Below are 26734 nucleotides of genomic sequence, written 5' to 3'. Positions count from 1 at the left end.
TGATAGGGATAATAAGGCAAATCCCTCCTAGGAGACACAGGACTCTTGATCAACTTTGGTTCAAGGCTCACAAACAGCTTTGTTGAACCTACCTTAGACTCCGTCCAACTCTCTCCATCTTCACTTACTTCATAGTCTGATAACGTTCCCCCCCTTCCCTAGTCTCTTCTCTATTTCTTTTTGCACAAATATTTCAAAGACAATTGCAAACAGATTCTGAGTTGTCATCAATACCTGGAGATTCAAAGCATTATCATGCTCTCCTTCTCTCTCCTTTGTTCAAATGAAAACCTATAGTGGCTGGGTAAAAAATAAAAATAAAAAAAGATTTGGTGGAAGTCTGGGCCACGGTGAGTCCACTGGGTCTGCACACTCATTCTGTGGTCCTTTTCTTGATTCCTGAGCACCTAAATGGGATTGGTATACCTGACAGTAGGAGTGACTCCACATGGAGTCCCTGGTTTGTGGAATAAAAGCTAATGTTGGGATCCCTGGGTGGTGCAGCGGTTTGGCGCCTGCCTTTGGCCCAGGGCGCGATCCTGGAGACCCGGGATCGAATCCCACGTCGGGCTCCCGGTGCATGGAGCCTGCTTCTCCCTCTGCCTGTGTCTCTGCGCCTCTCTCTCTCTCTGTGACTATCATAAATAAATAAAAATTAAAAAAAATAAAAATAAAAAATAAAAGCTAATGTAGTGGGGGAAACCAAGTAGAATACTTTGAAATGGCTCCCCCCGCCCCAGTCAATCCAGGAAGACAATGTGGGCCCCAATCCATATCTATTTAATTTATCATTGTGACCCCTGCAGACTCTAAAGCATTAATTGCTATAAAGCAGCAATACTCTAGTATTGGCGCAAGTAATAGCCCCAATATCACCCGCTATGTCAGGCATGATGTCACTGCTAGAACCGATTAATAATACCTCAGGCAAATGGTATATGGTCATTTATTTCACAAATGGATTATTTTTATATTTCACTTCTAAAAGAAGTCAGAAACAATTTGCATTCATATTAGATGGACTATATTAATTCAGTTTTATCTCAGGACAGTGTCAACTTTGCCAAGCTTTCTCATACTAAAGTCAAAGAGATTTGGACCAAAGAGAAATCCCATAAAATACCATAGTGAACCATTATAGAGATGGAGATAATGCCAATGTGACACAGTGAACAAAAATGACCTGAATTAAAAATATATATAAATCTATGTTAGTGACCATTGGCCTGGATGGAAAAGGACTGAGAGATCTGAGACAAGGTCTTTGGTAGAGTTATGGGGATGGAAATGAAGTGAGAGATCTAGGTTCTTGTCTCACGGAGTCAAAGAATGAGTCTCTCCAACAAAGGAGAGGGAGTAAAGTGATAGAAGTTTATTAAGCAAGGATACAGAGAAAGCTCTCAGAGGTGAAGTGGTCCCAACAGGGTTGCCACTGAGGGCTTGTAGGGTTGGCCTTTCACTGAAAACCAGCTAGGGAAACTAAATTCTTTCAACGTATCTATTGATATCACCATTGAGTAAGGACTAGTGGTAACACCTTCAATGGCTTACTTCCTTTTTGGAGTCCAGTAATTCTTTCTCGGTCACTTGTAGCTGTTATATAACAAGACCCCAACTCTGAAGCCTAGGACAGGATGGTCTGGTTTGTTTATCCCTGGTTTCTTTTCATCTCCACATCTTCAGGATTTTTGTAAGCCTGATTCCGTGGCCCCCTACTTAGCCCTGACTGTCCCTTACTCAGATATATCACAGAGCACAAAGTGAAGATTTTTGTATTTATACTGGAAATCATCCATTATGGAAGAGGCAGTGCACAGTGAAGGAGACAAAATTACTTAGCCAGCTTTCTTCAGTGACTGTCCCGTAATTAAGATAATAAGCGCAATTAAAAAACCAAGTGGCTCGAGTGGCAGAGATGGGGGCTATTTACAGGCTCATTTATATGAAGTCTCTTGCCAGTGTGTACCTAGCCTCTGCTGCCTCTGAATGTGCAACTATCAGTAATAGAAGTCAACTCTGAGCCCCCAAAGTGAGGCCACTCTTTGAGATCAGGTGTCGACCCTGATCAGCTGAAGGCTGGAGAGCAGTATTATGTGATGAGCACAGGAAGTAATGTACGTGAGACGCTGGTGATCCACATTCAATGCCTCCTGGTATTGACTGGTCCACCAGCTGTAACCATGGACAGATGTGTGCAGAAACTGAGAGGTGTGTGACGGTCAATTGTCAGACTGTATAGAGGTGGTCTTTGGAAATGAATTTCTTTTCTTAGTGTAAATTAATTAACTCTTGACATGCTTCATCTATCTAGCTTTACTTATTTTTAGATAAAATTAACTAGCTTTACTTATTTTTTAAAAACACACTAGCTTTACTTATTTTTAGATAAAATTAGAATCTTCTGTATAGAACTTCCTAGGTAAAAATGATAATGGATACCTAACAATACTTTTGTTAGGAATTATGACAATTTTATCCACTATCATACCATTGTCTCGGTATATTTTCATTTGCTTCCCATCTTAATTTAGATTGAGTTTTTTTGCAAAAAGATCTTATTTAGATATATATCTCAAAGATAACGGTTAATCTGTGTTTTCCCTTAAAGCAACAGGCAAATTTCAAAATATAGTCTTTCTTTTTTTGGTTATTCTTAAATGTTATTGTGTTGCAACTATCATCTGTTTACCCCATTACCTTTTTCTACTCTGCTCTCTGACATTGGCAGCTGACCTGGATAGACTCAGTGAGTTCCCTTTCCCTACAGCTTCTAGTTAGGATCAGCAATTTGGGAACTGGCAGGAGATCAGGAAAAGGTAAGAAAACAAGGTTAGGCAATCTTTTATCCTGAAGTCTTTCCTAAAGGAGTATTTTAAATTGGTTGTTTTCCTCAAAGGTCCCAGTTCTTCTCAAATTGGTCATTTAAATATGATTATTTGCTTCCAGGTCTCTTAATTGCACTTCCTCTTCTTCTTCTTCTTTTTTTTTTTTCTCTTCTGGCATACAGGTGACAATACCTAAGTTCATTGATTCTAGCCCCAGGGTATTACACTATCTTTTGTGGTTTCCAACACCTTCCCCATACCTTTGTAAATAGTCTTTGAATTGAATTCCAGGATTCTAAAGGATACAATGATTCATTGTTTTTCAACATTTTTTCATCATCAGTCCCCTAAGGAGTATTTTTAGACATTATTTTCTTAATCACCCTCCAGTCTCTTACATTAAATACCATTATCATATCCCAGATCTTTTCACACTCAAGACCCAATTTCCACCACTTGGGGGTGATAGAGCCACTGTTGAGATAACAGAAGTAGCCCAGTGAAATTTAAGGATTGTGTGGACAGACATATATCATCAAGGACTAAGACAGGACATGGTAGCTTACAGGATGTGATATGTACCTTGAACCAGCAGCTCATACATGCTTAGAATGCAGAGATCTGGGAACCAAGAGATAACAGTGAAGGTGATCTCTCTCATTATTACAATTAGCAACACTTTGACAAATTTCTCTTTTTTTCATTGCAACCTTGAACTCAGTAGCTGTGAGAATACCAGTGCCCAAAGCAGAAATGTTTTCTCAAAAAAAAAAAAAATCATGATTCTAATGATTTGGAGGCTAAATCTACTTCTGGCCACTTTGGGCTCCTCATGCCTCTTCATCAACAAGAAGAGAACTTACAGAAGCTATCAATTCCCTTATCAAGTAGGTATTAGAACAATGGACAAAAACAGGTCTATTATTGGAATCCAGGAGGTTCACTGTGGTGCCTCTTGGTACTTCTTTGTGCTTAATAATAGCTGTGATCATGGCAAAGCAAGGTGTCAAGTTCTATAGGAAAGATAGGTTAGATTACCACATTAAACAACCTTGTCCAGAAAAGCTCTGGCGAGGGTAAGGAGAATATGAAATATATTATGGATTAAGGCAGTTATGTTCACCAACCTAGGTCTTTGGACTAAAGATGTGGAGACTTAACAGCCATTTTTTGCATTAACATTTTTTTCTTCACTCTTTTTCTCCCATTTTCTTATATGAACACTGGTTGTGGTTAATATTTTAGGTTTCAGATAGACATATAATTGAATGATTTTGTGTGTGACTTTATGAGTCTCCTATACTTGGAATATACCTGTCACTCAGGCCAAAAATAACAGTGAATGCAGAGAAACAAAAGGATGAAGTGTGGCATATATCTTCTATTTGTCCTTTTAGGTTCACTCCCCACCCTGCTCTCCTTCCTGGAAAGTGCACCTGTAGTGACTATCTCAGCAGGTTCTCTTATCCCCTTCCAGTTGAAATGGGCCAATGAAGAATCCCTGGCAGATGATCAGAAGGAAGGAAGGCAGACACATTTGGGTATTCAGTGCACTAAGCCTTTCCCAATAGAGTCCTTTAAACGAAGGTTGTCACACTACTAGCTTTTAAAATAATCTCTTTAGTTAACCCTCCTCTTTTTGTCTTAATTGAATATATTATCTGTGTCTTGCTGGGACCTTGACTTATGCATTAACTATAATATATTTTTGTTTATATGAGCCTAATTTCAAGATTATGTATCTATGTTAGCCATATTCCCTATAGCATGATATTCAGTATGAAATTGACTGAAGGAATAATTTTGCCAAAAAAAAAAAGCAATCTGAATCTTGATAGCTTTGAAATTAATTACTAGCTTAGAAAGAATTTGAATACAATCTGACCTGGTAAGGTCAGCTGTAATAGAGTAGAACATCATTCTACCAAAAACCCAGTTTGTTTTCAAAATCAAAAGCCTGAATGGTAATTTACATAATATCCTAATGAGGGGAAAGAAACTTAAGTAAATGCTTCTCTATATTTGACTTGTTATCTAATGATACACAAGGAAAAATCATGTATACACCTAAAGTGTCTTAACTGTATTTAGTTTAGTATGTTATTTTTTAGACTAACACTTCTGCTTATACATTTTACATTCCCCAAACATGAAACTAGATTCCAATTAAAATACTTTAAAAATATAATTAAGATGATGTTCCTTTCTGATTAAATATGTCATCTTCAGTGTTTTGTCCCCAGGTTATAGCACAGTGAATGACCTACTTTTAATGAATTACAATAAATTATCAGTATTTATTGAATGAATGAAAAATTAATTTTAGAGAAACTACCAAAAATATCACATAAGCATCCAAGAGTTTGTATCACAATCTTATTCAAAATCTGCTGAATTCAAAACAATAGGAAACTATATTAAATGTGAAATTGTTGACAACCTTTCAATTTCTTTTATATAATCTTTCATAGATATAAAATATAGAAAAATGTTGCCATTGTTTTTAATGAAAAAATATGAAATATATTCCAGCTAAGTATAACAATTAGAATGAAGAATAATCCAGTATTAAAATTAACAATCACAAATTTCTGGAATGAGGTAAAACACTGATTTTCCTCAATCTCCCTTAGTCTAACTAATTTTGAATGTTTAATGCTTTTTTGAGACACAAATCTTCCAAATTTGGCCTGTGGCCCATGAAATTAAAAAGTAAATGTTATGTCTTAACTCTAGGAAACAAACTGAGGGTTGCTGGAGGCAAACTGGGTGGGGAGACGGGGTAATCGGGAGATGAGCATTCTAAGGAGGGCACTTGACGTAATGAGCACTTGTTATATGCAACTGATGAATCACTAAACCCTACCTCTGAAACTAATAATACACTATATGTTAATTAATTGAATTTAAATTAAAATTTTAAATTTTAATTTTAAAAAAGGAAATATTATGTTTCATGATAGAGACTGACTTTTGTTCATAGCAATGTGTCTACCCACCTATATTTGTGTGTATGTGTGTATTTATTGAACCAGCCACTAAACAATTTTTATTTTAGAGTCTATGAAATTCTTGTTTATATGAACTGTGTCCATATAATGACTTGATTGTCTGCAAACCAAAAAGATGAACTCTTTAGAACTAATGAAAGGAAGTTTCCAAAGTTAACAAGTAAAGCAATCATCTAACAAATTCTATTAAGCTCCTCTATTTTGATTTTAATGAGCATTACTAAATATCATAGAGGAACAGAAACAAAGCTCTGATCCATGTGCTTCAAAAGCTTTTATTCAAATAAGGGAGATAAAAAATAGCCATCCTTTGCAGTTTACGCAGGGCAGTCTGAGTTTATACCTGTGTCCCTAGCTTAATTGTTAGATGCTCCTTTTATTCTCAAGGTGGTCATGTTAGGTCAATAAATCATATAATTATCACCCTAGAGGTAATGCATACAAACAAATAACTAAAATATAGAATGGCAAGTAATTAGTTTTAGGAAATAAGATAAGTACAAAGCAATTACCATTGGAATTCATGATTGGGTGAGTTCCATTCTCTCTGGTGAGGGGAAGACTTCAAAACAGAGGTGGCAGTCTTAAAGAAAGAGGACAATTTAATCGAGATAAAACGAAGGACAGACAGTTTATTCAAAATATTTATATATAATGTGAAAAAATTTTCACATTAAAGTTGGAATGTAGATTAAAAACGTAGATCTTCTTTCCTGTCACGTATCTGGTTTTCTTACTAAGGCTGTATTCACTGCTCAGGGGGGAAATTTTTACATTTTATTTGTATCCAACTTTAACCCTCCCCTATTAAGATAATTTAATCAAGAGACTGGTACACTATAGAAAAAAAAAATGCTCAGTCTCATATATTCAGTTTTCCTTTCAAAAGAGTATGTTTTAACATGGTTGATTTTTTTTAATTTATTTATTTATTTTTTTATTTATGATAGGCACACAGTGAGAGAGAGAGAGAGAGAGAGAGGCAGAGACACAGGCAGAGGGAGAAGCAGGCTCCATGCACCGGGAGCCTGACGTGGGATTCGATCCCGGGTCTCCAGGATCGCGCCCTGGGCCAAAGGCAGGCGCCAAACCGCTGCGCCACCCAGGGATCCCACATGGTTGATTTTTATAAGACTTTTAAGAGTAATAGATTTTTTCCAAGTTTTTATTTGAATTCCAGTTAGTTAACATGCAGTGTTATATTAATTTCAGGTGTATGATATAGTGATTCAACAATTCTATACATTACTAAACGCTGACCATGACAAGTGCACTCCTTGATTCCCATTACCTATTTAACCCATCCACTCACCCACCTCCCCTCTGGTAACCATCAGTTTGTTCTCTAAAGTTAAGTGTATGTTTCTTGGTTTATCTCTCTCTCTCTCTCTCTCTCTCTCTCTTTTCCCCCATTGGTGGTTTGCTTTGCTTCTTAAATTCCATGTATGTGTGAAATCATACCATATTCATCTTTCTCAGACTTATTTCACTTAGCATTATACTGTCTAGCTCCATCTATGTCACTGTAAATGGTAAGATTTCATTCTTTTTATGGCTGAGTAATATTCCACTGGATATATATACATTTTCTTTATCCATTCGTTAATTGACACTTGAGCTACTTTCATATTGTCGCTTTAATAAATAATTCTGCTTATAAACACAGGAGTGTATGTATCCCTTTGACTTGGTATTTTTGTATTTTAGGGGGTAAATATCTAGTAGTGCAGTTGCTGGTTCATAAGATAGTTCTATTTTTAACTTTTTGAGGACCCTCCATACTATTTCCAGAGTGGCTGCTCCAGTTTGCCTTTGCACCAACAGTGCAAGATGTTTACTTTTTCTCCACATCCTCACCAACACTTGTCATTTCTTGTGCTGATGAGTATAGCCATTCTGACAGGTGTGAGGGGATATTGAATGGCAGCTTTGATTTGCATTTCCTTCTTGATAAGCGACGATGAGCATCTCCATATTTGGAGAAATATCTGTTCATGTCTTTGCCCATTTTTAAATTGGATTGTTTGGGTTTTGGGTGTCAAGTTTGAGAAGTTCTTTATGTATTTTGGATACTACCCTTTATTGGATATGTCATTTGCAAAGATCTTCTTCCTCTGTAGGTTGCCTTTTAATTTTGTGGATTATTTCCTTTGCTATGCAGAAGCTTTTTATTTTAACTCAGTCCCAATAGTCTATCTTTGCTTTTGTTTCCCTTGCTTCAGGAGGCATATGTAGAAAGTAGCTATGGCTGATGTCAAAGAAGTTAATGCCTATATCATCTTTTGGGATTTTGATGGTTTCAGGTCTCACATTTAGGTCTTTAATCCATTTTGAATTTAATTTTGTGTATGGTGTAAGAAAGTGGTCCAGTTTCATTCTTTTGCATGTAGCTGTCCAGTTTTCCCAACAACATTTATTTTATTTATTTTTTTAAGATTTTATTTATTTATATATTCATGAGAGACACACAGAGAGAGGCAGAGACATAGACAGAGAGACAAGTGGGCTCCCCATGGGGAGCTTGATGGGGGACTCGATCCCAAGAACCTGGGATCACGACCTGAGCTGAAGGCAGACTCTCAACCACTGAGCCACCCAGGTGTCCTGACAATTTGTTTCAGATACTGTCTTTTCCCTGTCAGATATTCTTTCCTGCTTTATCAAAGATTAACTGACACATAACCCTGAGTGTATTTCTGGGTTTTCTCTTCTGTACCATTGATCTATGTATCTTGTGCCTGTACCATACTGTTTTGATTACTACAGCATTGTAATATAACTTCAAGTCTGGAATTGTGATACCTACAGCTTTGCTTTCCTTTTTCAAGATTTCTTTAACTATTTGGGGGTCTTTTGTAGTTCCATAAAAATTTTAGGATTGTTTATTCTAGATCTAGGTAAAATGTCTTTCCAATTCCTTGCATTGTCTTCATTTCTATTCGTCAGTTTTCAAAGTATAGGTCTTTCATTTCTTTGGTTAGATTTATTCCTAGCTATTTTATTATTTTTGGTTCAATTGTAAAAAGGATTATTTTCTTAATTTCTCTTCCTGCTGCTTCATTATTATGCACCATTATTATGGTGCATAGGGATGTAACAGATTTCCAAACATTGATTTTTTTATTCTGAGAATTTACTGAATTTGTAAATCAGTTCTAGCCAGTTTTTGATGGAGACTTTTGGGTTTTCTATATATAATAATGTCATCTGAAAATAGTGAAAGTTTTTCTTCTTTCTTACCAATTTGGATGCCTTTTATTTCTTTTAGCTGTCCGACTTTTGTGGGGAGAAATTTCAGTACTGTGTTAAATAAAAGTAGTGAGAGTGGACATCTTTGTTTTGTTCCTGACCTCAGGGGAAAAGCTCTGTTTTTCACCACTGAGTATGATGTTTGCTTTGGGTTTTTCCATATATGGCATTTATTATGTTGAAGTATGTTCCCTCCAAACCCACTTTGTTGAGTTTTTTTTTTTTTTTTTTGTCATGAATGGACATTGTACTTTGTGAAATGCTTTTTCTAAGTTTATTGAAATAATCATAGGGTTTTTATCCTTTCTCTTATTGGTGTGATATATCACATTGGTTGATTTGTGAATATTGAACCATCTTGCAACCCAGGAATAAATTCCACTTGATTGTGGTAAATGATTTTTTCAGATGTATTGTTGGATTTGGTTTGCTCGTATTTTATTGAGGAATTTTTGCATCTATATTCTTCAGAAGTTTTGACATGTAGTTCTCTTTTTTAGTGGTGTCTTTTTCTGACTTTGGTTATCAAGGTAATGCTGGCCTCATAGAATGAATTTGAGTTTTCATTCCTTTTCTATTTTTTTGGAATGATTTGACAAGAATAAGTATTAACTCTTATTTAAATGTTTGGTAGAATTCATTCATGAAACCATCTGATCCTGGACTTTTGTTTGTTGGGAGTTTTGATTGCTTAATCAATATCTTTTCTGGTAATTGGTCTGTCCAAATTTTCTATTCTTCCCATTTCAGTTTTGGTAGTTTATATGTTTCTAGGAATTTATTCATTTCTCCTAGGTTGGCCAATTTGTTGGCATATAGTTTTTCATAATATTCTATTATAATTATTTGTATTTCTATGATATTGGTTGTTACTTCATCTCTCTCATTTGTGATTTTATTTGAATCCTGTCTTTTTTTTTTTGATAAGTCTTCTCAGAAGTTTATCAACTTTATTAATTTTTTTTTCAAAGAACCAGCTTCTGGTTACAATCATCTGTTCTATTGTTTTTGTTTTTTGTTTTTGTGTTTTTGTTTTGTTTTGTTTTGTTTGTTTTAGTTTCTATATCATTTATTTCTGCTCTAATCTTTATTATTTCCTTTCTATTGCTGGTTTTACATTCTGTTTGTTGTTCTTTTTCTAGCTTCTTTAGGTGAAAGATTGGGTTTATTTGAGAGGTTGTTCCTTCATGAGGTAGGTCTGTATTGCTATAAACTTACCTCTTAGAATCACTTTTGCTGAATCCCAAAGGTTGTGGATCATTGTGTTTTCATTTTCATTTGTTTCAATGTATTTTCCAATTTTTCTCTATTTCCAGGTTGACCCATTTGTTGTTTAATAGCATGTTATTTGACCTCAATGCATTTGTGGTCTTTCCAAATTTTTTTCTTGTGGTTGACTTTTAGTCTTAGAGTATTGTGGTCAAAAAAGATGCATGGGATGACTTTAATCTTCATGAATTGTTGAGGATTGTTTTGTGAACTACTATGTGTTCTGGAAAATGTTTCATGTGCATTTGAAAAGAATGTGTATTCTTCTGTTTTATAAGTGAATTTTCTGAATATGCCTGTTAAATCTATCTGGTCCAGTGTGTCTTTCAAAGCCACTGTTTTCTTACTGGTTTTTAGTTTAGATACTTTGTCCACTGATGTAAGTGGGGTGTTAAAGTCCCCCAGTATGATTGTATTATTATCAATTATTTTTCTCTATGTTTGTTATTAATTATTTTATGTATTTGGGTGCTCCTATGTTAGGCATATGAATATTTACAATTGTTATATCTTCTTGTTGGATTGTTTCCTTTATTATCATATAGTGTCCTTCTTTGTCTCTCATTACAATCTTTGTTTTAAAGTCTATTTTGTCCAATGTAAGTATTGCTACTCATGCTTTCTTTTGACATCCATTTACATGACAGATATTTCTCCATCCCCCCACTTTCAATCTCTAGGTGTCTTTAGATTTAAAATGAGTTTCTCATAGGCAGCATATTGATGAGTCTTTTAAAAAAAAATTACCACCATATATCTTTTGATTGGAGTATTTAGTCCATTTACATTCAAAGTAATTATTGATATATATGTATCTATTGTTATTTTATAACTTGTTTTGTGATTATTTCTGAATATTTTCTCTGATCCTTTCTTGTCTTTTTCTTTTTCATGATGTGTTGATATTCTTTAGTAATATGTTTTGATTTCTTTTTCTGTATTCTTTGCATGTTTAGTAGTGGTTTTTGATATATAGTTACTATTAGGTTTGTACCTCTTCTGTATATAATATTCTATATTAAGTTAATCATCATTTAAGTTTGAATCTATTCTTTACTCCTCTCTTCCCCATGTTTTAGGTATATGTTATATTCTACATCCTTTTATCTTGCAAGTTCCTTGACTGATAGTCATTTTTACTGCTTTTACGTTTCCTACCTGTCACTTTTGTTCTCTTCTTTCCACTCGAAGAGTTCTCTTTAATATTTCTTGGAGAACTTCTTTAGTGGTCATTAACTCTTTTGGCTTTTGTTTGTCTGGGAAACTATCTCTCCTATTCTGAATGATCACCTTGAGGGATAGAATATTCTTGGGTGCAGATTTTTCCCATTCAGCACTTTGAATATATCATCCCCCTCCATCCTGGATTTCGAAGTTTCTGCTGAAAAATCCCCTGCTAGCAATATGGGGCTTCCCTTGTTTGCAACTGTCTTCTTTTGTCTTGCTATTTTTAATTTTTTTCTTTATCATTATATTTTGCCATTTTTGTTTTGCTATTTTAGTTTTATGTCTAAGTGTAGATCTGCTTTTGTTGATTTTGTTGGGAGTTCTCTGTACCTCCTGGATATGATATCTGTTTCCTTCCCCAGATTAGGGAACTTTTCAGGAATTATGTCTTCAAATAAGTTTCTGCCTTTTCTCTCTCTTCTCCATCTGGGACTCCTATAATGTGAATGTTATAACATTTGATGGAGTCACTGAGTTCCCTAAGTCTATTCTAGTTTTATGTAATGCTTTCTTTTTTCTCACTCTCTTTTCTTCAGCTTGATTACTTTCCATTACTGTGTCTTCTAGATCATTAATTTGTTCTTCTGCTTCTTCCAGCCTGCAATTTTGTTCCATCATGCATGTTTCTTGTTTCATTTATTGAGCCCTTTATCTCTCCTATGTTATTTCTTATCTTTGTGTTAAAGGTCTCATTGATGTCTTCCACTCTTTTCTCAAGTCCAGTCAGTATCCTTATGATCATTGCTTTAAATTCTCTATCAGGCATGTTACTTACATCTGTTGCACTTAGATCTCTGGCCATGTCTTATTGATCTTTCGTTTGGGATAAATTCTTCTGTTTTCTTATTTTGTCTAAGTCTCTGTGCCTGCTTCTGTTAGCAAAGTCAGGTACATCTACTATTCTTGAAGATAATAGCCTTATGAAGAAGAGGTCCTATAAGGCCTGCTGTATAGTGTCCCGTCTTCCCCAGGGTCTGGAACTTTAGGGAGTGTTTGCATGCACTCTGCTGTTTTGTCTTGACTGCTTTATCTTCAGGCCACTTGCCTGCAGAGGCTCTCTTTGCCTGTTTTGGGCAGTGTTTGGTCCCCAGTGTTTTAACTAGATATATGGTCTGCTTGTGAAATCAGACCTCTTCCCGTGGCTGCTGGAACTGAAGCCCTGAAAACTCCTGTGTCTGGAGATACAGTGTTGGAAAGGATCTGGGCAAGTTTTCTGGGGGAGGGGGTCCCCTGTGCTGGGAATGGGACAAATGTGGCAGGAACGAGCAGTTCCACTAAAACATGAAGGGGTAGGGCTTGATGTAAGCAAATTGAGTAGTTAATGTAGATGCTGTGCTGCTTCCTGCAGATGGCCCTGACCTTATTCTGAGGAGGAGAGGAGGGAAATGGTGATTGCCAGCTCTTTTGTTCCTATAGTTCTTCATGAATGCTGCATCTCTGGGACATGCTCCCAAGATGAGCAACTAACCACAATGAGTGCCCTAGGTACTCCTCGGGTCACTGCTACCATGCTGTATGTACAAGGGCTATTCACCTTGCCTTCTCTTTAAGAGCAGCCCCAATGCCTGTGGGCTTTCCCTGAGCTAAACCCACTAACCTTTAAAATTCCAGGCTTTCAGCCCCACTGATTGTAAGAACTCACAAAACTCAGCCACTTTCACTTTCCGAGCCAATCATTATGGAGAATCTTCTTCCTCATGTGCTCCCCTGCATGCTTGTCTGTCTCTCACCCTTCTCCACCACCATGGCTCCCTCCCAACTGCAGCAGCCATGATCCATTTCTCTCCCAAACCACGTCTTCACACTTACAATCTTTTTTAATGTGGCTCTTCTCTACCTTTAGTTGTGAAGTTTATCCTGCCAGTTTTCAGGTCAACTGCAGGACATATTGAGGATGATTTGATAGCTATCTAGTTGCCCTCGTAGGATGAGACCAGCCTAGGGTTCTTCTACTTTGCCACCATCTTCCCCTCTTTAATCAAGAGTTCTGCATTTAACTCTGATTAGCTAAGACCAGTGTTTTTCTACTCCAACAATACTTCTATTGTGCTTTTCCTTATTTTGAGTGAAATAAGAGTGGCTGTTGGTATTTGGGGTTCCATTGAAGAAAAGCGAATTTAAGTTAGGACTATGTTTAGTTTGTGTAAAGCATGGTACTTTTTTTTAAGGTTACCCTACCCCCATGTAGAATTCTGTATTGCTAGCATCCCAGTGTAGGAATGGCTTCCCAGAACTATTTCCACTGCCTACTATCAAAACTCACCCTACTTTCATTACATGATGATGCAGGGCAAGAGTATTTAATATCATATGGTCACATTTTATGGCATCTGAGACCAGAAGTATATGGGTAGCAATGAAGGAAAAAAAGGCCTAAAATGTATAAAATATATAGAGCCACAAGCTAATCTTTGAAAGCATGCTACCATTTCTTAAATGTGTAAAATGTTCAGGTAGTTTCTCTTCCTATGTCTCTCTGTCTCTCCCTTTATCCCTCTCTGTGTCTGTCTTTTTACCTGTTTGTCTCTCTGTCTGTATCTCCTTCACTCTGTCTCCATGTCCTCCCTGTCTCCCTGTCTGCCTATCTGTCTCTCTCAATATGTGTGATGGGATTACTCAATATAGAATTGATGAGACTTCTTGCTTTATAGGGCACAAACCTGTAGCAATACTATCAAGAGTGTGGTCTGAAATCAGGAACCAGTAAATATATATATAAACTATTTCCTTCAGGTCTGGTTAAATCATGATTATGTTGCCATACAGACTTAGTCTCTTCTTAGCACCTTTTTAAAAAATAATTTATTTATTTATGTGAAAGAGGGAGAGGGGAGAAAGAGAGAAAAAAATACGTAAGCAGAGGAGAGAGGGAGAAGCAAACTCCCTGCATAGGGGCTTGATCCCAGGACCCTGGGCTCATGACCTGAGCCAAAGGCAGTTGCTTAGTTGACTGAGCCACCAAGTCACCCTTCCTCTCAGCAGTTTTTGTGCTCCCCATTTGTGTGGTTCAAGTGACCTTCCAGCCAGTCTTGGAAAGCTCAGCAGCCAGTGCTGTCAACTACCTTCTGGGTCTCATCTCAATTCGTGCAAAAACTTTAGGGAATCAAACTCTAACTTCATATATTAAATATGTCATATGACCATTTACTCTGATATGGACACCCCAAGATTGATAAGGAGAAAGATAACACTTGGGGGACAGTTTTATCCATAATCCAAAGAGGACCAGACAGCTTCTTTCCCTCATTTATCTGACTCTTCAGTGTCAAGGCTTAGAAAAGAAAATTCACACCAATTTTACCAATTTCACCCTCTTCTCTCTTCCCTGCTTCCATGGGACAATGAAAGGGCTGGCTTCTTCCCCTCCTCTGTGTCCCAGCTTCCTCCTACTAAAACCAAAAAGCCTTAAAGCCTAACTGTCATAGGAGGAAGAAGCATCTCCTCTCTGCTATGCTTGTGTTCTTTCTTACTGCCCCTAAAAATGTTGAATGGGAGCTGAAATAGTCTGGTAATTTTTTTTCCATATTGCTGGTCCTTCATGTCTAATGTCTTGTTAAAGAGAGCAATATCTCTACTATTTCCGGAACTGTAAACTCCTGGTTTGGCTCTGGAGGTAGGTAGTGAAAGAATTACCCATGACTTAAAGGGGAAACTAAAACACATTTGGGTCACCATTTGCAAAATATCAGTCACGATACACAAACATATCTTTCAGCAGTTCTTCTCTTACGCTTACCTTGTTCACATTTGCTTTCAGAATGGAACACAGAAGAATGAATAATTTGAGACACCTCCAAAGTATAGAAAATTTATATTTTTAACTAAAAATAATTAAAAACTCTGCCCTATACATTGTCAGTACCCTTGAAACTATGGATATTATTTTCAAGGAATAGAAGTGATGTCTATGTAAGAATATTGAAGCTTTTTTTAAATTGTGAAACTTTCATTTATTATTTTGAGAGAGAGAGAACTAGAGAGAGACAGCGTGCAAGCAGGGGGGAGGGCAGAGGCAAAGGGAGAGGATCTTAAGCAGGCTCCATGCCCAGCATAGAGCCTGACACGGGGCTCAGTCTCATGACCTTGAGATCGTGACCTGAGCTGAAATCAGGAGTCAGATGCTTAAGCAACGGAGCCACCCGGGTGCCACAGAATATTGAACCTTCTATGTATGTGAATTAAAAACAATAGGAGGTCAGCACTCTTGTCATAGCTTACAGCACAACTCTTAAATTACACCTCTGATTTATTTTATCCTTACTACATATTTAACAGAAACAAGTTATAAAATTATGTAGGTTATACTACCACGTGGTAACATGGAGTCCAAATTTATCTCATAGAAAAATTCTGTCAATTTTATGCCTAAAAGTAAAAGCATCACAGCATCTTTCAGTTTATCATAATTTTCTGTGGTAGCTAGTCAAGGCTAGCAAGGCTATTCAAGTGTTTTCTCATGGAATCATCCTTAGCATATACCCTTTCATTCTCTGGTGTTAAGTTGCTGGACTTGTGATCATCTCTACAGTCTACAGAGGAGAAAGGGGGATGTCAAAGGCAAAGCCTTATTTAAAAAAAAAAAATGACATTTTGTTCAGGATCTAAAGCCTGGATTGTCCTTCTACATTCTGCTGTCAAAACTCTATCTTCTGCCCAGCCCTATAAGGAGATTATAAAGGCCACTGGAGTAATTAATGAGTGTTTTGTTTCCCACCCTTTACAGCAGAGGAAGGCAGAGAGATTTCAGTGAGTCACGAGTGAGCCAACAGCCAGCATCTGCCACACTGACATGAGGCTAAATTTTGGCATGAATTCAATTTTAAAATATCATTACCTATTTCCATTTATAATTGTAAATTACATTATAATGATAAAACTTTAGCTATAGTAAATATTTATGATTTTAGGTAATATATACATTAACTATTGACTATAACTTTACGTACATGCAGCATGCAGTGTAATTAAACACTAATTCTGATCTATCATGACAGAAGTTTTTTCAGGATTGAAACAATAATTCTTAGTCAAATCGTAGTAAGATGACAGTATTTTCAATTATAGTAAAAAACCGTGGTGTGCAATATTAATTTTTCCTCAGGAAACAAAAGCAATTGATTTTCAATTGAAATTCTTCTTGAGTCCCAGTGTAAAAATCCTTTGGTCAGCACATAGAAAAGAATACAAAAAAGAAAAAGAATAAGAATAAGGCAAAACTCATGAATAAGAATGAACTTGATTCAGGGGAACATTACATTTACCTTTTTAATTTTCTTTAGGTAAAGTTATCATGGCTGCAGTTTAAGGTATTATAATAGATCAGATTATATACTATAACTATGGCATTTTGAGAAGTTTGAGTATAAGAGTTAGTTGGAATTATCTTGAGTTTTTGTTAAGTACTTTAATATACAATGACAAACAACCAGTATATTTTTAGTAAGTGAGGAAATTAATTCATATAAATGAAGGGGATATATGTAATTCATATAGTTTCTATGGTAGAAAAAGCCTAAAACCAACTTCTTATAAGAAAATACATATCCTAAACTATGACTCATGATGGACAGCTTTGAGGACTTTTACCTATACATGCAGAAATTATTCATTCAGGAAATATTTATAGAGCATCTATACTACGCTAAGGCACAGTTGTAGATGATGAGAATATAGTAGCAAATAAAAGATTTTTATGATGTTTGAACCATACTTAAATAGCTCTGCCTAAAAAGGATGATATCATTATGCAAATTTGGTTTGAGGGCCAATAACTCAGGGCTGTTAGCTACTGTAAACCAGAATGCACAGTCTAGGGAAACCTGGGTAGCTCAGTGGTTGAGGGTTTGTCTGCAGCTCAGGTTGTGATCGCAGGGTCCTGGGAATGAGTCCCTCCCTCATTGAGCTCCCTGCAGGGAGCCTGCTTCTCCCTCTGCCTGTGTCTCTACCTCTCTCTGTGTGTCTCTCGTGAATAAATTTTTAAAAATCTTAAAAAAAAAAAAAAAGAATGCACAGTCTGGGGTAGTCAGTCCTCATATTTTCTGTGGCCTGAGGAAAGATAGTGACTGTTTTGTCTTTTATGATATAAACTGAGTTGGAATAGAAAATATCTAATTGATTCTAAACTTTAAGTGAAAAAAAAAAAAAATAAATAAACTTTAAGTGATTCTTTTTCTGAATATTTCTAGCATTAGATGACATTCTGGGCTTTGATATAAATGAAAGTCAAAGCAAACTTTTTTTATAAGAGCTTTATTGTGATATAATTCATACAACTTCTATGATTCACCCATTTACAGATGTACAATTCAGTCATTTCTAGTATATTTACAGTCATACAACTATCACCACAATCTATTTTAGAACATTTTCATCACCCCCAAAAGAAACTCTGTACCCATTAGCAGTCTTTCTTCACTTCCTCTCCCTACAAAATATCTCCGCTTCCGGTGCTGGGCAACTGCGAATCAACTTCCTATCTCCATGGATTTGACTATTCTGGACATTTACTAGAAATGAAATCCTGCAATATGTGATCTTTGTGACTGGCTTTTTTCACTTAGCATACTATTGTCAAGGTTCATCCACATCGGGACATTTATCAGTAGTTCATTTCATGCATTGCCACAGAGTATTCCACTGAATGGATATACCAAATTTAATGTATCCATTCATCAAATTGATTGACATTTGACTTGTTCTCATTCTTGCCTATTATCAATCAGATGATGCTATGCACGTTTGTATACATGTTTAGCTACCCAAGGCATATACGTAGGAGTGGAATTACTGGGTCCGATGGCAACTGTATATTTAACCTTTTGAGGAATTGCCAGGCTGTTTGCCAAAGCTGCTGTAACATCTTACATTCTACAGGCAGTATATGAGGGTTCCAATTTTCCACAAGGTAAACATTTAAAGGTAAGCTTTTCAAATTCAAAAGGTAATCTTAGGAATAGACTAGCAGTTCATAGCTCCCCACCCCCCAAACTTGTACTTAGTAAGCCTGAAACGCTTATTTAATTGTGACACTCTGAGATAATCTATGCAGGTTTATCACCTGTTATAACTACTAAATATGATACATTGATTTGGCCTCTCATTCTTTTAGATTCATATTTCACCATCTGCTCTACCTGAAAGTAATGACATTTCTCAGATATGATAGGCTGAACAGTGGCCCCAAATATAACCAATTAATCTTTGGGATCTTTGTAACCTTGTGCAGCAAAATGGATTTTGAGGATGCAATTAGTTAGGGATCTTGAGGTAGAGAAGTTATCCTACATTGACCAGGTGGGCTCTGAATGAAATCCCAAATTGAGAGGCAAAGGGAGATTTGACACAAAGAAAGCAATGTGACCACTCAAGCAAGAACCTACACTGCTGGTTTTGGAGATAAGAAGGGGCCATGAGCCAAGGAATGCAGCTCTAGAAGCTGGAAATGTTAAAGAAATGGTTTCTTTCTTAGAGCTTCTGGAGGAAGCACAGCATTGCTTACACCTTAATTTTGACCTAAATGAGACTGATTTAACACTGTCGACCTCCAGAACTGTAAGAGAGTAAGTGTGTGTTATTCGTGGTATCTTGTTACAGCAGCCATAGGAAATTACTATATCAGGTAATACATTTGCATTTTGATAAGATTTTGAGGGGAGCTACCGTGCCTTACCTCATGTGAATTATTCTGATGGCAATTTCATATATGCAGAAAGTAATCAAAGGAGATATTTGGGACTAAATAAGCTTTTTATACCCCATAAAATTATACATCCTATAAGGTACCTTATATTTAAATCTGTGTAATTGGAAAAGTACACAAAAGTCTTTAACCATTGTATAAATAGTGGTTAGGATTTCAGGTAATAAAGTCTGTTTTCTATAAATTCAATGTGTAGGCATGAATTCATATTTATCCTTAATTTTCTATTCTTTACCAAAAAATCTCTAATCACTTTGGAGAATGACCTTGACTTTTCTGTGTCTCGACTAGAAGGAAGTATAGCCAAATTGTTTGCAAACTCAGGCTTTGGTATCGGTTAATCATAAATTGTGCTGGAAAATAGAATGCATGTATATTAGAGTTTATTACGTGAGGAGTGCAGGAGGTAAGTTTTGTAGAGTACTTAGTACTAGTCAACTTTCAAAAGTGCCCTTTAATTGTTTTCAAATATTACTAGTTTAGCTATCAATGAGCAAGAGTCACATTTTGATGAAGAGCTCAGATTCTGAAATCAGACTTCCTAGATTTGGGTCCCAGCTCAGACGTATATTAGGTGTATGACCCTGGATAAGTCATTTATCATCTCTGTGTCTATTTTCTCCTATAAAATGGTTTGAATAATAGAACTAACTCACAGCGATACTGCAACTGTTGCCTGAGTTCGTGAATGAAAAAAAAGAGCCATGCCTAGCACCTGGAGGCTCAATAATTTGAATATGATTTATTGAAGAGTTGCTTTAAATCCACTAACTTAGCACATTGGGAGGTCTTGCCTTTTCAAGTCTCTATTTGCTTATAAGTGGGTAGAGTAAACCGACATTGTGTCCTGTGTCTTCCACCCTGTCACGACACTGTTCACACCAAACACTGCTGCCTAGATCTCGTGAACCAGTGGGGGGAAAAAATCACCTATTAAGTGGCCTATTTAATCAATCCACTCACACAGTGCTTGGGGATAAAGAGGCTCCTGCAATTCTGAAAGCTTCCCTGAGGGCAACATCCCCAGGACCTGTCGCTTGTGTGCAAATTTGTTTCTACTTTTGGGAAAGGAGCCTTATTTACCTAATGAAGCTCAGTTTACAGAATACAGGCTCCAAATTCAGGTCAGGTATGAAGAGGGAGCAAAGCACCCTGCCCGAGCAGGCCAGATTCAAGGCCACGAGGAACAAACACAGTAATACCCTGAATGTCTATTTACATTTTCCTTAAAAATATTAAAACCAAAAAAAATAAAAATAAAAATAAAAAAATATTCAAACCAATTCACATAATTTGATTCCCACAAACATTTATTTGGATAACTTTTCTTAAGCACCACATTTCAATGTCCCATATATGCAGGCAGGCACCATAGCTCTATCATCATATTTACTCTTGGCCACAATTCCCTCAGGAAGGTATTATCAGCCCCATTCTGCATTTGAGGAAATGAAGTCTAAGATAACTTAGAAACAGTCAACACAGAGAAGAGAGCATCAGTATTTAAAATCTCTGCCTACCTAGTCTCTCAAAAGCAGATGGATGTGCCAATATTCTTTTAATCATTTTCTGAATGTGGAACATGTAGGTTGTTTCCAATATCTTGCTATTTAAAAGTAATGCCACAATGAATAAATCTGTGCATTAATCTTTGTCAGAAATTTTATTGCCTCTAGCTAGAATAGTAGGAAGTAGCACACTAGGTCAAAGTGCATGTAATATTTTTAAGATTTTATTTTAAATACATGAGATGAGATTGCCTCCCAAAAGGTTGTTCCGGGCCTTCTTCCTGGTAGGAGGAAGAGTGCCTGATGCATGCACTTTTACCAACACCATCATCCTTTAATCTTTGCAAATTTGATAGGCAGTCTGTTCTCTCCCTCCCAATTATGTATAATTTCAAATGGTTGCTACTGCATAGATAAACACAGCCAACGACAACATGTGAATGAACTGAAGCATCTATATCTTGAACACAGGAAACTGAAAGCGGTAGTCATTTTATGTTTGCTTTTGTTGGAATGACAAGACTGGAAGGAAATTCAAAATGTCACTGAATTTTTTTTTTTAAACTTGGAACCGAACTACATTGTCCACACATAAAAGTTCACAAATAACACCTGTAGTGCTGGATTAGGTATTGAAATATATATCTATCTAGGTAATCACTATTTATATCAATATGTATTAGATACCTTGCACCTTGAGAAGCCTCCCTCATGCCTGCCCCCAGTGCTGTCCCTGGCAGATGGCCCCACTATTCTGACTTTCATCACCTGTACACTAGTTCTATTGTCCTTTTTGTGTTTTATGCAAGTAGGATTGTATAAGATCTTTTTAGATCTTTAGGTCTTGGGGATCCCTGGGTGGCTCAGCAGTTTCGCACCTGCCTTTGGCCCAGGGTGTGATCCCGGAGTCCCGGGATCGAGTCCCACGTCGGGCTCCTTACATGGAGCCTGCTTCTCCCTCTGCCTGTGTCTCTGCCTCTCTCTCTCTCTCTATGTCTATCATAAATAAACAAAAATAAATCGTTAAAAAAAATTTAGATCTTTAGGTCTTTCGATCTTATAGTATATGGTATTTTGCCCAGGTTCTTTTACCCAACACAGTGCATTTGAGATTTATCCATTTTGTGTGTAGCACTGATGTTTTTTCATTGCTGCACAATATCCCATTTTAAGAATATAACACTATTCACTTATTACCACTGATGGTTATTTGAGTTGCTTCCAGTTTAGAGTTATGAAGAATGCTGCTATAAATTTAGCATTGTGCTCAACCTCACTTTCTAAGAGTATTTCTACTGAATAGATACCTGGGAGTAGAATTGTGGAAATGATCACAGTTAATTTTGTTAGATGCTGCCAAATGGTTTTCCAAGGGGATTGTCCCAGTTCATGCCCCCACCGCAGTGCATGAGCGTTCCGATTGCTCCTTGTCCTCACCAACACTTGGCATTGTCAGCTATTTCTTGCTGCCAGGAGTAGTGTCTCATTGCTGATTTTCAATTTGTTTTTCCCTGATGACTAAGGACGTGCAACACCGCTTTGGATCTGTAAAGGCCATTTGGATTTCCTCTTTTGTGAAGAGCTTGTTCAATTCATTTATTTTCTTTAAAAGGATCATTGATCTGTGTCTTGTTGGATTTTTTTAATTTAAAATATTTCAAATGAAATCTTTCTTTAGACATGAATATTACAAATGACATCTGAAGCTTGGCTTTGCATAGTGTCTTCTTCTTCTTCTTTTTTTGGATTTATTTATTTATTCATGAGAGGCACAAAGAGAGAGAGAAAGAGAGAGAGAGAGAGGGAGAGAGAGAGGCAGAGACACAGGAAGAGAGAGAAGCAGGCTTCCTGAAGGGAGCCTGATGCAGGACTTGATCCCAGTACCCCGGGATCACGACCTGAGCCGAAGACAGATGTTCAATCACTGATCCACCCAGGTGTCCCATGCATAGTGTCTTCTGATAAATAAATTTTAACAAAAATTTATTGCAAATGGAGAGACATTACAACAATATGGTAGAACTTAATACAAATTTCTTTAAGACCCTTTCTCTCTCATTCATCAGTACCTTCCCCCCATTTTTTGGTGGCCTGTTTAACCCAATTTATGTCCATAAATTCCTATAAATTTGTCTTATAACATTTTTTTTTACCGTCACATTCCCTACCTTAAACATCATTTATCTTCAGATACCTATTTTGCTTGTGAATAGAACACATTATTCATAACAGGAAAGAACTATTTGATATTTCAAGTGCTTTGTCTTATTTGACCCAAAGCATTGCTTGCTAAGCTGGGTGATACGAATGACGCAATTTGCAAAATTTGGGAGGCTGAGAGAGAAGTGAATTCTGTTGAGGAAGAAACTCATGAAATAAGGAGACCCTGTGAGCAGATTCTAAGGGTTGAAAGAAAGTCGTAGCCCCCAAGGGTGGAGAGGCCTGTGTGGAAAGAGAGCCAGCAAAGGGAAAGGGAACAGGAGGTGCTTATGAATATTCTTAAATTCTGGTACCTGGTTGCAATGAATCTCCATTTTCAGTAAAATCTACATTGCAAACTGTTGCTTTCTAGAATTGTATCCACTTTGAGGTAGGGTGTACAAAAACTTAGGGTGATTCAGGATAGGCACGGGAGATTGGGATGCTGATCAGGGAGGCTCCATTACAGGTGGGTTCCTTGCAGCTCTAATTCACATCTGCACAGTGTTTTAAGTTGTGTTTGTAGTCAACAATAGAAAAAATGATCTGCAGTCCTATAGCAACATATTTATTACAACAGATACGATTATATCGTGTTTCCGATCTACTACAGTTCTCTAAATGGTGGACATGTGAGACTTGTACCATAATACATCTGAAGTGGGCTTTTCTTTGAAAATTAGCTTTTTTTTTCTTGCTACATTATATTTACATGGTTAAGCAAATTGACATTGGTAATATAGATTCATTCACCATCTTTTTAGGCTTTGTCTTATTTGACATATTTCAGCCATGTCCTTGTTTTTTCCTCTCAGTTACATAGTTTGGGGAGAAATGTAGTTTTATTTTGTCTAGCAAAAAAAGAATAGTAGCAAGAAAGAATAGTAATAATAACAATTGCCTGCTTTTATATTAATATTTCTTTCCAAAAAAAATGAAAGCTGTACCCTCAGAGGGTATTATTATGTTTAAAAACCATATTTTGTTATGGTATACCACTATCTTTCCTATTCCGGCTGGTTCTATAATATTTTCTCGTCTATAGTATTAGAAATTGATAAAATTCACTGAATACTATCACTGACAGACAACTCCTGCTTTCCTTCCTACAAAAGAAAAACTGTCACATAAAATTTCCATCAAAGTCTTTTAAAATTTATACTATTTTGTATAAGTGTGTAAAATTCATGTAACATGTGCATTCACAAAGTCCCTCCATATGGCTAAAACTATTACTTGGAGAACTGATTACTGGGGAGGAATGCCAATGCCCCTGCAAGGGGAAAAGGCACAAGATGATTTCAATAGGGACCCTGAATGTCAAAACTAGAGCCTGATGGTATACTTTGTTAGGCTTTCAAGAGAGATATTCAAAGTCATAAACTATAGATGTTGTTAATTCCGACATTTTATAAAATGACTGAGAACTCATTTTGTGTGCTATCTTCTACAAAAAAATAATTAATTTTCATCTTTGTCTGACTGTCAATGGCTGATTTGGTAGCCCATAAAATGAATACTGAAAGACTCCCTTTTTAAATGAAGGAATTCATGTCTACAAGTTTCCAGAACAAAGAAGATTCTTACTCTCTTGCCAGTGGGATGAAGGGATTTTTTTTTTCAAATGGATTACACGTGAAATCAGGAAAAGTGTTCAATAGACATGTAGGAAATATTTACTGAGTGCTTCCCTTGTCTGGTATGGATGTAGGATTTCAGAAAAGTCCTGTAGTCTACATGTACTGCGTTCTACATGTCTATGAACAAAGACCACTAAAAATTCCCGGCAGCCAGTGGCATTTCCTGTTGGAAAAGTCACTCTGAGTGAGTTTTAACACTCAAGGAAGGTGGCCTAAAGATTCTTTTGCTTCTTTTATTAGCTTGGAGAGAATGTTAATCATCAGGTGCCAATTCTCTTTGTGCTTTTTTTCTCCTCAATTACCTTACAAATTGGTGTCTAAATAAAGCAGGCTTATTACTATTACTATTTCTGTACACTTTACTGAATCTTGGAAAATGTGTCATACAAGAGCAATGTGCGTGTCCTCAGACCTGCTGAATGTTTTTCCTACCATCTGCTTTATGATTTTCACTCTGCTTCTCCTACCTGGCTCCAATAATCAAGCAAACAGAGAAGGTAGCAGTGATCTCACTGGTTTTTCGTTCATCCAGCATGTATCCTCTTGTTGAGAGTTTTGTTTTCTTGAGGCCAAATGTCACAAAAAATGAACACAATTTACTGTAAGGCAGCATGTTGTGGTGTGAAGACAGAGGGCTTTGGAGCCAAGGCTCTTCAGTTTGAATTGTGATTCTGTCACTTACAGGATTGTGAGCTTGTAGAAATCCACATCTCTCTGTTACTTAGTTTCCCTAATATAAGTGGTAGAGTACCTAACAGGAAGTGCTGTGTAATTAGACATAGGAGAGAGAGCACATTCGTAGAACATAGCAGGCATGACTTAAATGATAGCTAGAAGTCAAAAATTAAAATCTGCATTTTCTCTAAGTAGGCAGCTTGGACTATGATTAGAGATACATGACACACACTCATGCAATCAGTATCACAATACAGAATATGATTTTGCCAAATGATTGATCAGGATAGACATTATTAGAGAATTCAAGAAGCCCAAAGTGAAAGGTTCTGTGACGTTCATAAGTTAGTGACCTTTTCTGAGCCCAAAGTGGCACAGTGGGATCACTGTTCCAGGCAGGTGCTGTTGACAACCAGTTGATGCAAGACACCAGAAGTGGCTATGGGAGGTTAGAAGGCCATTGCAAAAATTTAACAGTGTCTCAAAGGCTAGAGGTGTATAGACGGATAGTTCTGTTCACGTTGGAATTAAAAGCATTTAAGGACTGAGGGGAGCAAGCAGCACAAATAGGTAATTTGTTCACCAAATGTTAAACAGAGATAAGCATAATTTCTTCCACAGATAGATTGGTAGCATCATTGATTTGAAATGAATTAAATTGCATTGAGCTGCTTATTAATGCAGAGAAACCAATTGGGGTTATGAAGAAGTATCTTTACAAATTATTTCCCTAGCAACTTCACACCCTGGTGCTGGCGTTGAATTTAATAAAACAGGGCCAAAGAAGCTGTGGCAATTGAAGCATGTAGCTTAGCTACAGAGCTGAGGGAGAGCACACAGGGCTTTCTCTAGACTGTTTCATAGGGATATGTAACAGCCACAGAGAAGCAGCTCAGGATCTGCTTGCTCCCAAGCTCCTAGTCCTCCCTTCATTCTAGGCCACCTACACAGAGAAAAGATATGAATTCTAGTGTCCAGTAGAGTAATAATAATAACTTTATTATTCTACATTTGCTTAGTACTCTTTAGCTGTCAAAGTGTAATTCATATATTTTCAGTAGTTTTTTATCGATCATAATCTCTGAATTTCTAAATATATTCCTAAAAATATATTTCACTTTTTTCAGGAGTTACATCATATTCACACTGTTGAAGTACTTTTTGTGAATTAAATTTTTTAAAAAGCTTAGAAAAAATCCTTATTTTCAAATCACTTTAGTGATACTGGATGAATAGAAATGTAAGACGTTTGACCAGAATAAGTGTGTCTCTTGGTAGGGAGAGAAAATAGAAGTGTGGAGAATCTAGATTTTGTTTAAGGAACCAAAATGAAATGTTTGAGATAGAGTCTTGAAGACTCTGGCCAATAGAAAAACAATAACCTTTTCCCCTATAGCCCAGCCCAGCTTCTTGAATGCATCAAGTTAGTATT

This window comes from Canis aureus, chromosome 13 (assembly GCF_053574225.1).
Source record: "Canis aureus isolate CA01 chromosome 13, VMU_Caureus_v.1.0, whole genome shotgun sequence".
Lineage (NCBI taxonomy): Eukaryota > Metazoa > Chordata > Mammalia > Carnivora > Canidae > Canis > Canis aureus.
The sequence above is the reverse complement of the archived record's forward strand: the minus strand, read 5'-3'. Positions refer to the sequence as shown.